The sequence below is a fragment of the Micrasema longulum genome, unplaced genomic scaffold, assembly GCF_059751315.1.
Source record: "Micrasema longulum isolate JH-2025_06_02 unplaced genomic scaffold, ASM5975131v1 h1tg000271l, whole genome shotgun sequence".
Classification (NCBI taxonomy): Eukaryota; Metazoa; Arthropoda; class Insecta; order Trichoptera; family Brachycentridae; genus Micrasema; species Micrasema longulum.
Genome location: NW_028277475.1, coordinates 1,839,528 through 1,854,906, shown reverse-complemented (window position 1 = coordinate 1,854,906; position 15,379 = coordinate 1,839,528). Strand labels below are relative to the sequence as shown.

The window sequence follows — 15,379 nt, the reverse complement described above, 5'->3', positions numbered from 1 at the left end:
TCAAATATATACGTACAATTTATACATATAAAAATGTTATTTTCATGTACTCAATAATCAAATATTTTTTAAATATTTATTTTAAGAACATTAAGTTACCGTAAATTGGGCGGGATTAGGACAAGAATGCCTGAAGAGGGGATAGGAGGGGAGGGGAAATGTACATATTTATTATTATAATGTCTACTAAGCTACATAATGCATTTTTAGTGTAAATTTTAAATCTGACAGAGTGATGTTTGTGTAATCTATATTTTTTTAATTTTGTATCGTACATTAAAAAAGTCCTACGAAAAAAAGCATTTTTAACATACGATGTTTACTTATTGGTATATGAAACAGGTGGTACCGTCTACAAATCCTGGCTGGCACATGTATTGTTATTAAACCAAGCAGCTCTGTACAGTCAACCATTCCTGTCATAATTTTGTAAAGCAGTAGTTGGTCCGCACACACTCTGCGGTATTGTAGAGAAATGATTCCATGGAAGGTGAAGGCAGTGAGAGTAGATACATAAGAAATACCGGTTTTGTATTTAAGGTACTTTATAAATTTGTTTTGAATATTTTCTACTTATATATATGGCATTCTGGGGATTCCATATCTGAGAGGCGTATTCCAAATGGCTTCTGACAATGGCCACACTCATGATTAAACGTCAAAAAATATGAACACGTGAAATCAAACATGATGATTTTCATATTGCAACAGAGACGAAGAACATTGAAGAGAAGGTAATATAGATGTCTAGGCATCTACAGGGCTTATGACCTGTCAATGGCTGGTTTAAGTGGCCACTTTACACACTGTGTAGCATTCACCATTCTGCCCATATTTTAACATATATATTCCTTCAATTCTTTCGTCGGTTGATGTTTGTGAAGTTAAAGAGCTGAAACCTTTATTTATGCGGGTGAGATTCATCTAATTAAATTATTTCGCCTACATACTAGGCAACGCCTGAAAATGTTATTTTTTCAATTTCCATACTTCTTCATGGACCAGGTGGATTTATCAACAATATTTTGAGTTTGTCCAGGAATATAGATGTTCAAATATGAGCAGAATGTTACAGAGTGTGTAAAGTGGCTACTTAAACCAGCCTATAATATTATTATTATGGATAACATATATAGCGCCATATTCGTAATATAATACCTCAAGGGCGCTTTACATAGTGATTCTATAGTATTTTTTAAATTTTTTTATTGAAACTTTTAAATTTGTAATTTAATTAAAACAATTTATTTTGTTGACACATGCTTCGGATTTATTCAAATGATTTAGAGAACAAGTGGGTTTTAAGTTTTTTTCGAAACATCACTTCACTTTTACAGCCTCGCACTTCTGCTGGGAGAGCATTCCATGCCATAGGGCCTGTGACCGCAAATGCGCGTTTACTAAATTTAGTGCGCTGTTTGCGTAGAGGTATAATAACTTTTCCTCTCGCCGTAGACGTAGCTGATCTAAGCGTGAGACGCCTGTCAGCTAGTTCATCTGGAATGCATAGTTCCCTTAGATATTCCGGAGCAGAGTTGTGCAGTGACTTATACATAAGCCAACAGGCCATTGACAGGTCATAAGCCCCGTAGATGCCTAGACTTCTGTATTACCTTCTCTTAAATGTTCTTCATATCTGTTGTAATGTGCCAAAATATTACGTTTGAACAGTCTCTCTGTTTGTAAAACAATATCTTCAATAGCTGTCCAACAGTTTTTTTTACATTTTCTCGGCTGATGTTCGTCGACATGTTTCTTGGTATTGATAAAACCATCTGAATGGGCAAAGTTCTATTGCACGCAGTATTTTTCTACATAATTAAACTTGGCACGTGATTCAGAATCCACACAATTAAGTTTTTCCTCTTCTTGCATTCAACTTTCTTCCATGCATATTGATTAGAATGTTTTAACATTGAAAACTGTCGACAAGCCGAATGACGCGTAAATTTTATTAAAATTCTCTGCACGAATCGTAATTGGGGTCTTTGGGTAGTTACTGTAGTTAAAAGAGTTTAAAACTTAGCTTAAATTTCACAGTTAGAAGGTTAACGAACTTAATTTCTAGGAAATTAAGTTTAATTTTGATTTAACATGCATATTTATTTATTTTGTTCATTAACGCCCAAAAGGCATTTACAAAAAATAAAAATGAAATACATGCTAACATACTAAATAATAAACACAGAAAAAAATTGTAAAATTAGTCAAAAGGGATATAATAAAAAGTTTTACAATGTAAAAAAAAAAACAAAAATAACAAAGGTATTTAAGAAATAACAGTAAGCATATAAACAAAAAATGCAAAGATATATGCTTATGAAATAAATTCTGTAAAGCAAACAATAAATAAAGTGTTACGGCAAGCAAGAAAGACATTTTAAAGTTAAATTAATAAACAAGCAAGCATATATTATCACGAAAAAATAAGAAATAAAAATATGTACGTATCTATGAAATGCGTATTTGCCAATACTACAATGCAATTTGATATAATAGTAAAAAATAAAAAACAAGGATATGGTAATAAAAATAAACAAGTAAGTATTTTTTAAATTTATGGAATTGAATTGTCAATAATAGTTTGACGAGCAGCTACAAATAAACTTGATATTGTGGACTTATAAGATAGTAAAGAATTGGACAGAATGAAAAGAAGGATAAGAAGGATATAAAAGAATTGTAATGTGGCATCTACGAGTAGTAAAAATTATTATTTTTTATTATTGTACAACTGTAATGTGGACGATTTGTTTGTTTATCGATTTCTATAAACCACTATATTCACATTTATAAACGAAAAAGTTAAGTTACACGTAGATCTTTATGAAGGTTCCTATCTCTGCTACGGTGAGACTGTATAGCGCCGACTCGGATGTATTTGGAACTCGTGCTGTAATTTCGCCGGAAATGTATTTTTGCTGCCCTAGTTCGTGTTATGTTCAATAGACCATTTTACAAATTTTACAGGAGACATTTTTTTGTTTTTAAAGTCAAATGAGCAAAAATCAGTAAGTGGAGACCGGCACTCAAAAAATGCTGAAAATTCTATTTAACTCTTAACCGGCGCGGCGTCGCGGTAAAAAATTGCGTTACTGGCGTCCGAGCCCCGTTGGACCCACCCATTTAAAAAAAAGTCTTTTAATTTTAATTTTAATATTTTTTTGCACCACAGCAGGCCAGGGGGCGGCCTGTGTGGTGCAAAAAAACAGTGGAGACAGTGTTGAATTACGTCACAGAACACCCAGACTTGAGAAAAATCACATTTATTTTTTGTGTTCTCACCGGGAATCGAACCCGGAAGCATCCGTGTGTGAGTCAAGCGTCTTGACCACTACACCACTTATGTTTGAATTTCATTTTGATTTTTGTTTTCTTAAACAACAATATTGACAAAATCAAAAAATGTAAAAAGAGTGTTCAGCAATTTGACCGATGAAACTTACAACAATTTTTTTCTCTCAAATTGATCACATATTCTAACAAAAGAAAGGATGTTTTTAAGAAAAACAATTAAAAAACATAAACCACATAGAAATAACAATGGATAAAATACACTTTTTTTTTGGTCTGTAGGACGAGCCCAGGTACCGCTTGGACTGCTAACTTGCTTGTCAATGGTGGATATATCACATAACAAAAAGTTATGTAAATGGCGTCTTAGTACCGCTGGACCCACTCACTTGTTTAAAATGCTATTTTCCAAAGGGGCAAGGACGCCAGTTAAGAGTTAATAACGGAAAAAAATATTATTATTTAGCTACATGGACGCGTACTAAGGATAATGAATATATTGGCATTCATTACTCAAATTTGCTCAAAATTGTATATTGAACATACAAGAACTAGAGCAGCGTCTTGTCACCCTTATTATTCAATATTTATTTATTTATTTATTCATATTTTTCTCTTACAAACTATAATTAATAATAAAAATAATGTGTCCTCACTGGGGTTACCCGTGCCGAGGACACTTAATATACTTTTTTGAAATATTTTTACATTAGATAATAAACAAAGAAGACCAACTTGATAAACAGAGATAGTTAACAAAATATACACAGTTTTAAAAACTAGGTATATATGTACATCTATATTATTTATATTAAAAAAACGCACAATGAAAAGCACAAACATCTAACATAAGCTATACACTTGTGGAGCGGTTGATTCAATATTGGTTTGGGCGTATAAGACAATCCATTTTACTTCTACCTAGCTCCACTACCCATTTTTTTATAGCCTTTTAAAATATTTTCTCGTTACTAATTAATTTAATAGATAGTGGAAGTATTATAGATTTTAATGGAATAATACATAATATAGGGTGAGAGCACCAGTACTCAGCCACTTAAGAAAAAGTTTAAACATAAATCAATTTGTAATTATATCATCATACATGTTGTATACAGTTTTTTTTATACGCAAAACTAAATGAATGGTTTATGAAAGTGTAAATTAGTTATGATTGCGCTGGACTAAAAATAAAAATATTTTTATTTAAAAGACACGATATCCCATTGGTCAGCCACCCAGTTCCTTATTCCAGCCACCACAGCCACAGTAATCAGCCACTTGATTTCAATAAGTGCTCTATTTGGTACATGGTTGTTGTATGTAAATAACCTTAGTTTTTTATAAAAAAATGGTATTTTATTACAAAAAAAAAAGAGTATATTATAAATTCAATTTTTTTTAATGCAAGGAATAAAAATTACGTCTTTTTTAGCTCCAGCACATTCAACGTGATACCAACTATTACAAATCATGCACTGTACCGATTCTTCTCCCAATTTATCTTGTGAGAAATCCCTCTTGCAGTAAGAGCATTCAGCATCTTTTTTTTTTTTTTAATAAAAGAAATATTTGCCTTCTTATGATTTACCCAAATATTTTATTTTGAGGGCCATTTTCAACGAGTTGTAAATAACTCACTATTAGAAAATGGAATCGAGTTGGGATAGAGTGGGATTCGAACCACAGACCTTTGGTCCGAGAGTCCGAGACACTAGCCATAGGACCACAACCCGATATAATTATCATTTTTAGGGCTTAAATATTTCTTTTCATCGGTAGTTTTAGTTTTTTTGTTTGATTTTCGATTTCGTTTTCTTTATCGATCGTTTGAGGTTATGATCTTTTTTTATTTGCATTCCTCTTTTTTTTATGATTTAAAGTGCTTTTTGCTTGTTCTTTTTTATTTTTTACATCTTCATTTTTTTTTTCTCTTCTTTGCTGGACATAAAAGACCTCCATGCGCTTGAAGATATGGCAGTAGGTAGTTTTTATAATGAAAATAGTATCGGAGAACTGAGAGAATGGCATCTCTATTAATGGAAGACAAGACAGTATTGAATTTGAAATACGCGGATGACATTACTCTCCTTGCCAATAATGTGTATGACGTAAGCTCTCTTTACTAGAAAATACTAGCAATAGTTTTGGCCTTAAAATCAAAACAGGAAAATGATCAAAATGATAATAATTGACCGGAGAAATGAGAGTATACCGGAAATAACTCGAATTCGAAATTGCGAGGTCGTTCATGAATATGTTTATATTTATCTGGGTGCAATGAAAGTAAACAGAGAGTGCAATGCTTAAACCGAGAGACGAAATGCTTTGGCTCGATCTGCGATGGAAAAAATGATAAAAGTTTAGCAACAACGCAAAACCTATCACCTTTTTTTTCCTTTATCCTTGTACGCCGTAGAAACGTGGACCCTAAGAGACTCGTTCAAAATGTGGTGCTGGCGTCTACGCTGCGGATACCATGGACAGCCATGAGGACTAATGTCGCTATAATCCGAGAATTGGGTATTGAACAGCGTCTCTCTTCCACTCTGCAAATCTGTGTTCTTAGGTACTTCGGCCACGTTACCAGATGAACAGACAATACGGAAAAATTAGTGGTTCAATTGCGAGTAAAGGGAACTCGAACTTGTGGAAGAAACGCTACCAGATGAACAGACTCGGTGACAGAAGCGACTGGCGTCCCTCTTCGGGAGGCCTCCAGAAGCGCTGAAGATAGAAACGGATGGAGGCGGATCGTAACAAGGTGCTTCTCTCTTGCCAACTCACGGTCACCCATGACTGATCTGCCAAGAGCAAACGACTAAGAAGAAGATGATCTGTATTATAAAAATAAAAGAAACATGCACCACATTTAACATTACTTGAAATTTATATTACTGCCATCTACCGATGAAAGTAGTCGACTACATTCGATGGGTAAATTCAGTCGAATGAAAGCCCGAATGCAGTAATGTAGTCGAATGAATTCATTCGACTACAAATAGACCAATGGGCGAGCTTTACGCCGACTATCGAATGAATTAGTAATTTCCAAACTAATGAATTAAATCGAATGCAAATAGACCAATAGGCGTGCGTTAAATTCATTCGACTACAAATGGGATTTATGCCGACTACTTTCGTTCGACTACTTTCATCGCCAACTAATTCGTTATGACGTGTGGGCGCTGGGATCTGGCGGACGTGATAGTTGAAATAAAATGCTTTTGTTTGTTTTAGTTATGTCAGCACAGGTAAAATAAAAATGTATATTAACATAAATAATATATAAAGTGCATCATTTAACAATAAAAATAACATTAAAATAAAGTGTCGTTTGTTTATAGGTCTGCTGCTAGCCTATTTGTGTACTTAATAACAATAAACGTTATATCAAATCCATCCGATCTGAAATATCAACACAATAACAGCTAATTGTTGTTTTACATGCGTGACCTAAACAATAAATATGAAACAAAAATATTTTAATTTTCATCCTTTCATTGGCGGATAAATATAAGGTTATGTCAAATAATGATAACCACTTACTATTATACCCATGTTAATATTCTAAATACCATAAAGTAAGGATCATGGTTTACATTATTATTATTGCCATAGTTAAAAAAAAAAAACAAACTGACGTACCTAATGTTTGGATAATTTATATAGCGCCATTTTTGTGAAAATCACCTCCTATGTAGGTTTATAATTTGTTGCTCTACGGGTGGTATTTTTTAATTTTCAAACCATGTCTCCATTTTCCCATTTGTTTGTTTGAAAATCAGCATTAATTTGTTTTTAAAAAAATATTTTTTGTATTACTTTTTTATTAGGGTTACTTAAAATAAACACACGACTTTTTTCGTATTCACGTCCCGGATTTCTAGAAATAAAATCCGTATTAGAACGTGACTTCTGTTTTTCATATAATGTTATTATTTTAAGTAAAATAAAAATTCAAAACATTTGAAAATATTCTAGAATGTAACCAACTTGAAGTTTTCATACAGTGTAGGTATCGTTTTTTGCTTGTGTTCATATTCTTATTCCTTTCTATATGTGTTGTTTTTAATTTTAATTTGTAAATCTATGTCACTTGTTTTTGGCCGATGTTATCACATTTTGGTAGAAGGCTCTTTTTCTTAGATATTTCTCCCGAAAAACGGAGTTTGTCTTTGAATAAATTTCTGTGTCTATTGTCTATGGTATACCGGAAATAAATTATTCATTCAAATGATTAATTCGATTATTTCCTCCATTCGATTAGTAAATTTAGTCGATTATTTTCATCTTTACTGCCATCTATTGTTCATTAGGAGAAGGTTTGATGTTATTGTATGTGCTAAAAAATAATAATGTATTATTTTAACCAGTATCTACCCACCAAACAAAAATACAGTAGTAGATTCAAATTATTGAGCGATGGAGATAAATTTTGACGTTTTTGTTACGTCGAGGTACAAGAAGAGTTTTTTTTTTCTCTGTAGTTAGACCAGGCAGTTTTCAGCCAATACAAGACTTTCTAGTCATTCTTCCGATGTCGCACAAGCCACTTGCTAGTAAATCAATACAGTTTGTGGCGCAACTGTCGGCGGCGTGTGCCCAGCCACGCCGTGCCGGCCGGCGTCCTTCTAGACGAACCGCCAATTTATCCGTTTCCATTCGAAATCGCTGTCACACTGCTCTCTGTGTTTTTGCACTTTTTCTTCGAAATACCGAGTTGTTGCGTACCGAATCGTAATTCTACGAAAAAACTACATCGTTTTCCGAAACGATATCCACATTTATTTAAAGAATGGATCAATCGTGTTCAAAGTCCCAAATTTATCAGATGACGAAATTAATCGACTTTGTTTTGTGTGCATTAAACACTTCAACGCATTCAACTTTAGCCAATACAATGACATCCAGCTTTTATTGTGCTCTGTGCCTACCATTGGATTGCCAGGTAAATTGCATGATATTTCATACATAATTATTTCAAGAATTTGTCTCATGTTGCACGTTTATTTGTCCTGTTTGTCTGCCCTGCAAATTTTTATTGACAATCTTTACAACTCATAGGGAAAGCATACTTTTATTAATCTGGACCCATTTTACAATGAAAGTTATTAGTATTTCTGCAAGAAAAATATATGTACGACTCAGGTTGGCTTTCCACTGTAATTGCACCTTGTTTATCTGTCTTGTGTCTATACAATTGCAAGTCTGCTTTTGGAATGTGGTGTTTGTGATTTGTCTTACAGTTGGTTAATCGGGTTATTATGTATCTACAAAGTTGGCGTAGTGCCTTTTCCTGCAACTTCCGACATTTTTATTTGGTCATTATTTACAAACAATTACCAGGGTGGCATGGTGTGTATACAATTTTAGTGATGTGCTTTTGCAATGTGGTGTTGGTAATTTGTATTATTTTTACAGGGTTTAACAAGTCACCATCCAAAGAAAATAGTTCTCATTATTTACTTGGTGAACAGAGTTCGGGTATGTATTTCTATAATTTTCACATTTCCTTACACCCCTTCTTTCAGACATGTACAATCTCATTTATTATATTGTCGTTATGGTCGTGGCATGGTGTGTTTTCAATTGTAAGGATGTGCTTTCGCAATGTGGTGTTGGTAATTTGTATTTATTTTATAGGATTTAACAAGTCACCATCCAACGAAAATAGTTCTCATTATTTACTCGGTGAACCGAGTTCGGATAAGTATTTTCTATAATTTTCACATTTCCTTACACCCCTTCTTTCAGACTTATGTACTATCTCAGTTATTATATTGTCGTTAATGCTTTCTACACGTAACCATCTCAGCTTATTCTTTTCTATTCGTTCAAGCCTTACTCGATCTTTCAAGGTTTTTCCTGAAGTTCTTGCATTATGTTATCTGGTATGATGTTCATTTTATTTTTATTGTGAATTACAGTAGGCATAGCTGTTACTGAAGAACACCCCTGTGCACTCCCGGAAGGCGTTGCCAGTTGCAGTGGTACGACTTTCATCCAACCTATTTCTGGTTTGTAGTAATATTTTTTTAATTTTTGTAATAAAAATTTACAAACATACATATTTATATATAAGAGAAAGAGAAACATCTTTGTTTCTTTGTTAAAAAGAAAAAAATAATAAACAATACATATAAATTCAGGAGAGTTCAGCGTGTGTAAGAGTTAATGGGAGATTTACATCTTGGTTTGCGATCTCAAAAGGCGTGAAACAGGGATGTGTAATGTCACTATGGTTGTTTAATCTTTACATTTTTCTATTAATTTTATACATTTTCTGCAAATTGAGAAATGCCGTTTTTGTGATCGACCAAGACTACATCGTCTGAGCGTGGGCCATTCCTTTTTTAATTATCAAAAAGTTTATAGCACATATATATCGTATGACATGACCATGAAAGTGACCCTCTCAGTTGAAACAAATTTCTGACCCATAATTTTCTCCAGCAAATCGGCATATTAAAGCTGTTTGTGTTTTCAAAGAACTTAAAATGTATACATACAGTTACTTGTCCGACTCATTGACACATTGTCACATATTACTAATTAATAATGTTTTTAGATATCAACGCTGATGACATATCAGGCCCACTGCATATTTCTGGTCCGAGTGCACCTCAGCAGAGTACACCAAAAAGTTAGTATCAAATGACATGTATTCAATAATGCATTTTCTCTTGGTTCTTGGACAGAGAGATTTCGTTCTACATAATATCCACAGATACTTTGTTTCTATCATGTTCATGCAGTTTATGAATAATGCTAACGGATGTTTCCATGAAAATGCGACATAAATTTTTCGTCATTAAAACTTCATGAGGTGTTAAAAAACATTAAGTGGTTAAGACGCTTGAATTACGCACGGAAGGTTCCGGGTTCGATTCCCGGAGAGAACACAAAATTATAATATGATTTTTCTGTAATTGATCACTGTAATGGGCCCTCTTGTCCTGCTGTGGTGCAATTTTTATATTATTTATTATCGGGAATCAAAAAAATTACCTAATTGAATTATTGTTTTTATGAAATTTTTCCTTAATCGTTGTTCAATGTACAGTGATATACAGAATACAGATGCATTAGTGTGCAATTTGTACAATCTTTGGGAGTCGTCGTCTTCACAATATATATAATGTTATCCTGAGTTCCTATCTGACCTCTCCAAAATCAGCGTCCCATTCCCTATTACTATTTAAACTCTTTTGTTCCCACCCAATAATAATATATTAAAAAATTTATGTAAATATGTAGCTATAAATGGTATTAAGTTGTAAATAAGTTTTATATTATGTAAAATGTATGTAATATTAAATACTAACATGCTAACTTGTATGTATAGTACTAACACATGTGTAAATATTTAAATAAGTTAATCTCAAACTTGACACTGGCTAGAACACCTCAGTTAGGAGTGAAAAAAGCCAATAAAAAAACTAAAGAAGATATACAGAATAAATATTTTTTTACATTATATAGATAAAACACATTGAAAAAGACTCAATTATGACGTTAGTATCCGTTGAATTACCCTAATACTACTCAAATTTATTAAAGATATAAAATACAATGAACTTCAACCAAGAACTTTCATTAACAAACTTGGAAGTGAAATTTTATATTGTAAATAGAACCAACTGCTAGTATTTCTTTTTGCTTATTTCCAAACAGCATCCCTTTACATTTTATCATTCTTTGCAATAATAGTTAGGCATTCATTATATTATGATGTTGGGACCCTTAATGCATCATTATGAAATATTATATTACAGGACGAAAATATGACCACATCTTGAAGGATGTAAATGAAACCCAATCTCAAAATTTAACACCCAGGAAAAGGAAGCTTTACAAGAAATGTTTGCAGTTTAAAAAGGCTAGAAGAAACATGGAGATGAAGATTAGAAAGATGGAACTCAAATTAAACAAAGAGCGCCATGTATCCTTTAAAAATAAATTAAATAAAATCACATACCGTTTTTTTAAGTCTCAATTGAGGCTTCAGAAACGGACAAAACAGGGCCGTAGATATACAACTAACGATAAGGTTTTTGCATTGTCATTAATGAAGCAGGGCTATAAAAGTTATAAATATATTTCAAGCATATTTTCCTTACCATCCAGAAAAACATTGATGACAATGCTAAATAAAATCCCATTTAATCCTGGTACCAATTTGCATATATTTAAACATTTGGAAGAGGTCGCCCTAAATCTTTCTGCTAAAGCTCGAATATGCTCTTTGATGTTTGACGAGATGTCAATTAGTCAGAATTTAATGTACAAAAAACATAAAGATTTTATTGAGGGATTCCAAGACTTGGGTGAAGGAAAACGTACTCCAGCTTTTGCTGATCACGTTTGTGTTTTTATGCTACAGGGTTTATATAATAAATGGAAACAACCATTAGCATTTGTTTTTACAGGAGGACCCATTAAATCTTCAGATTTGGTTGTTATCTTAAAATCAATAATCTCAAATATCTTTCGTAGCAATTTGGAATTAGTTTCAATAATTTGTGACCAAGGTAGCTGAAATGTTGGTGCAATAAATATCCTGAAACAGGAAACCCGTGAATTGTACCTTCGGGGTGGTACTGAATGTAGAGTTCACGGGTTTGAAATTGAAGGCCATGAAATTGTACAAATGTTTGATGTGCCACATCTTTTGAAGGGATTTAGAAATAATATGCTAGTAAAAGATGTACATTTTGTTCAAAATTCTGTATCAAAAATAGCAAAGTGGTCCCATATTGTACAATCATACACATACGATCAAGCAAGAGGGGAAGACTTTTTCCAAATGCACAAATTAACCGATAGTCATATTTTCCCCGACAAACTAAGAAAAATGAAGGTCAAGGTTGCTGCTCAGGTATTCAGCAGGACAGTAGGAACTACCATGAAATCTTTGGCAGATACTGTGGATGATATTGACAATGGGGCATCACAGACTGCTGATCTTATCTTATTTATAAATAAACTTTTCGACAGTTTAAATGGCAGTTCTCTCAATGCTAATAGTATTATTTGTAAATACCGTTGTGGAGTCAGATTAACATCTCCCCACTGGAAATTTTGGCAGGAAGCTATTTCCATCTTAAAATCAGTAAAATTTGTAGATTCCAAAAACCAAAAAATATCAGTACCACCTACAGTGCGTAACTGGATTACAACTTTGGAAGCAATATCATATTTGAGTAATAAATTACTTACATGTTATAAATTTACTTTTGTGCTTCCACGTAACCTTAACCAAGACCCCATTGAAAACTTTTTTGGCATGGTAAGAAGTCAGGGTGCACGTAACATAAACCCCTCTAGTTCAAATTTTATAGATGCTTTTAAGTCGCTTCTCATATCAAACTTATCTCATACTCACTCCATTGGAGCAAATTGTGAAAATGATGACGGTGAAATTTTAGATTCATTAAAACTTTTTTTAACATCGGACATCGAAGTACAGGAACAATTTCATGTTGATGATCACTCCTTACCAACAAGTTCTTCAAGACAGAAAAGTAGTCAATATGTTGCGGTTTGTAAATATATAGCTGGTTATGTGGCAAAACGGGCTTTATCTAAATTTGGATCTTGTTGTGAATGTAGACTGGATCTTAAATCTGAAACACAGTTACCGGGGCATAGTTTAATAACTTCTAGGGCATGTGGTCCAAATACTTTAATCCACCCAACAATCAAAATCTATAAAGTTTTTAATACCATTGTCAATCACTGCAAAAATAATTTACCGACTATTTGCCATAAGTTTCATGTTATGTCGAGTTTGAAGGAAATAGTACTATCTAAATTAAATTCAGCATGTTTATCTTGTCCAGCACATAGAGGCCACCTTTTTGATTTTATTGTTAACTTAGTATTGCAATTATATATTTTTTCTTGGTGTAAACAAATTAACTTTCTATTAACTGGGCGAAAAAAATTAGAGTCTTGCATTGTTGATCCTCTCAAATTACAAGCTAGAAAGTGTTATAATAAAAGACTTAAGAATAAGAAGCGCAGACAATAGAGTAGATACATGCATACCCTTTTCTTCTTACCTACCATATTAGCACTTCATTTCATTACTTAATAAGCTTATAAGTGCTTCCTTCCTGCTTTATTCCTAAGCAGCAGCCTAGAAATGTCAATGTGAAATAAAATAAATTATCCACCATTAATAATGTTCTTTTGTTTCAGAATGGTGATTGTTGATGCCATGGATCTTAATGTGCAGGAAGAAAATATTTTTCATCCAGGAATAGAAGGGATCCAATACTGATCACAATGCTGCACAATTTTTAAATAATACTCAATTGTTATTTTTGATAATCCAATATTAGCATATTAGCACTTCATTTTATTCTTTAGTAACCTTATAAATGCTTCCTTCCTGTTTTATTCCTAAGCAGCAGCCTAGAAATGTCAATGTGAAATAAAATAAATTATCCACCATTAATAATATTCTTTTGTTTCAGAATGGTGATTGTTGATGCCATGTCTCTTAATCTTCACGAAGAAAATATTTTTCATCCAGGAATAGCAGGGATCCAATGCTGATCACAATGCTGCACAATTTTGTTATTTTTGATAATCCAATATACTAACCACACATGTATATAATATTATTTTACGAGTGTCAGTTTTCTTTCTCGATTCTTTCTGACGCATCTAATAGAATCGAGGGATTTATTTTAACAGTAAAATAAAACTATTAAAAATGTTTTTTTTTATTTTTATTTATGTATTCCTATTCCATAATAAATTTAATGTGCAATATCAATATAAAATTGTTTTTTTAAATACAGGACAGAAAAATTAAATTGCGTGCTAATACTTGTATTTAATTAAGCAATTTTGTATTGATATTGTACAATAAATATCAATATACGATGCAACGCAGTGATTTGAATTTTCGCGCCATCGTCAAAGCTTCTTGTATGCCACACTAAACAGCGCTGCGATCGACGCCCAAAGTGCTTAGATATAGTACCATAGTTTCCTATCTAAAGATATCTGTAATCTGTGAGTTAGACTTGAGAATAATACACCTGTCAAAGTGCTCTTTGTTTATTTAGTGTAATTGTGTAAATTGTTTGTGTTTATATGTATCAAGTTGTGTCAGATTAAGTAGTTTTGCTTCCTTTTTGTTTTCCAGTTATAAGTTCGGTTATTATCTGTGTTTTTATCTTTAAAATAGTTATTTTTGTTAGTTATGGGTTAGTTCTACCTGACCAAAACTTGCAACAATAATTTTATTTTCGTTTTTTTTTTTTTTTTTATATTTTTTAAATTCTGTATTTGCGATCTTCTTTCCTGAAATATGGAGGACGGGGAGAAGCCACCTGACCCGCCTGACGCAATAGAAACAATAAGTATAAGTTCACCTATACTACATTCGTCAAAGGTCAGAAATAAACGTCTTCTTAAGACTGACTCAATTGAGGATACTCTTCCTCCTGCAAAGGCGGTGAGCGTTGATCCTGCTTCTTCTTCTACTCATACTCAGGAAAATATCTCCCACTCTTCTTTCACCCATATTCCTCCTAATGTCTCCTCTCCAACTCACTCTACTCGTACTAATATTTACTCAAATAAATCACATGGACCTTTTATTGTCCATGTCCAGCAATGTGAAGGTGGACCGATCCACCCTATGGATTTTGGAAAGTTATTGTTCAAAAAAATTTTTAAAAACATAGTCAACGGTTCTCTCAAGTCGGAAGGAAAATATAAGTTGTCACTCCAGTTTGTAAATGGGCCAAGTGCTAATTCATTTATGAAAAATATTTGCAGTGAAACCAATGCTACTTACAAAGCATTCATTCCGACATTCAACATTTGTAGGATGGGCCTCGTGAGAGGAATATCCACAAATGTTACAGATGATGAAGTAATTGCTTCCATACGCCACTCAAACCCCAATATCGGAGACATTCTTAAAATTAGACGTCTCAATTATAAAGACAAAACTACGGAGACACCAACATGGAAACCCTTTCAAACAATTGTTATTTCTTTTGAGGGACAATTTCTTCCTAGAAATATATATCTGTTTTATAGTTCTTTTCCGGTAGAA

The 15,379-nt window shown here is 32.9% G+C and overlaps 1 long non-coding RNA gene across 4 annotated transcripts; it reads left to right on the top strand.

The window, feature by feature from the left end:
* Positions 1-7,821: 7,821 nt before the first annotated feature.
* Positions 7,822-14,025, top strand: LOC148283034 (uncharacterized). 4 transcript variants are annotated; one of them, XR_015821961.1, is made up of 6 exons: positions 7,926-8,245; positions 8,719-8,781; positions 9,225-9,314; positions 9,866-9,940; positions 11,073-11,239; positions 13,501-14,025. It is a non-coding gene; the product is annotated as an uncharacterized LOC148283034 (long non-coding RNA). The 4 variants fall into 4 exon arrangements; XR_015821960.1 differs by lacking the exon at positions 8,719-8,781 and having other exon boundaries at positions 7,822-8,245; XR_015821962.1 differs by lacking the exons at positions 7,926-8,245; positions 8,719-8,781 and adding an exon at positions 8,621-8,652.
* The last annotated feature ends 1,354 nt before the right edge of the window (positions 14,026-15,379 follow it).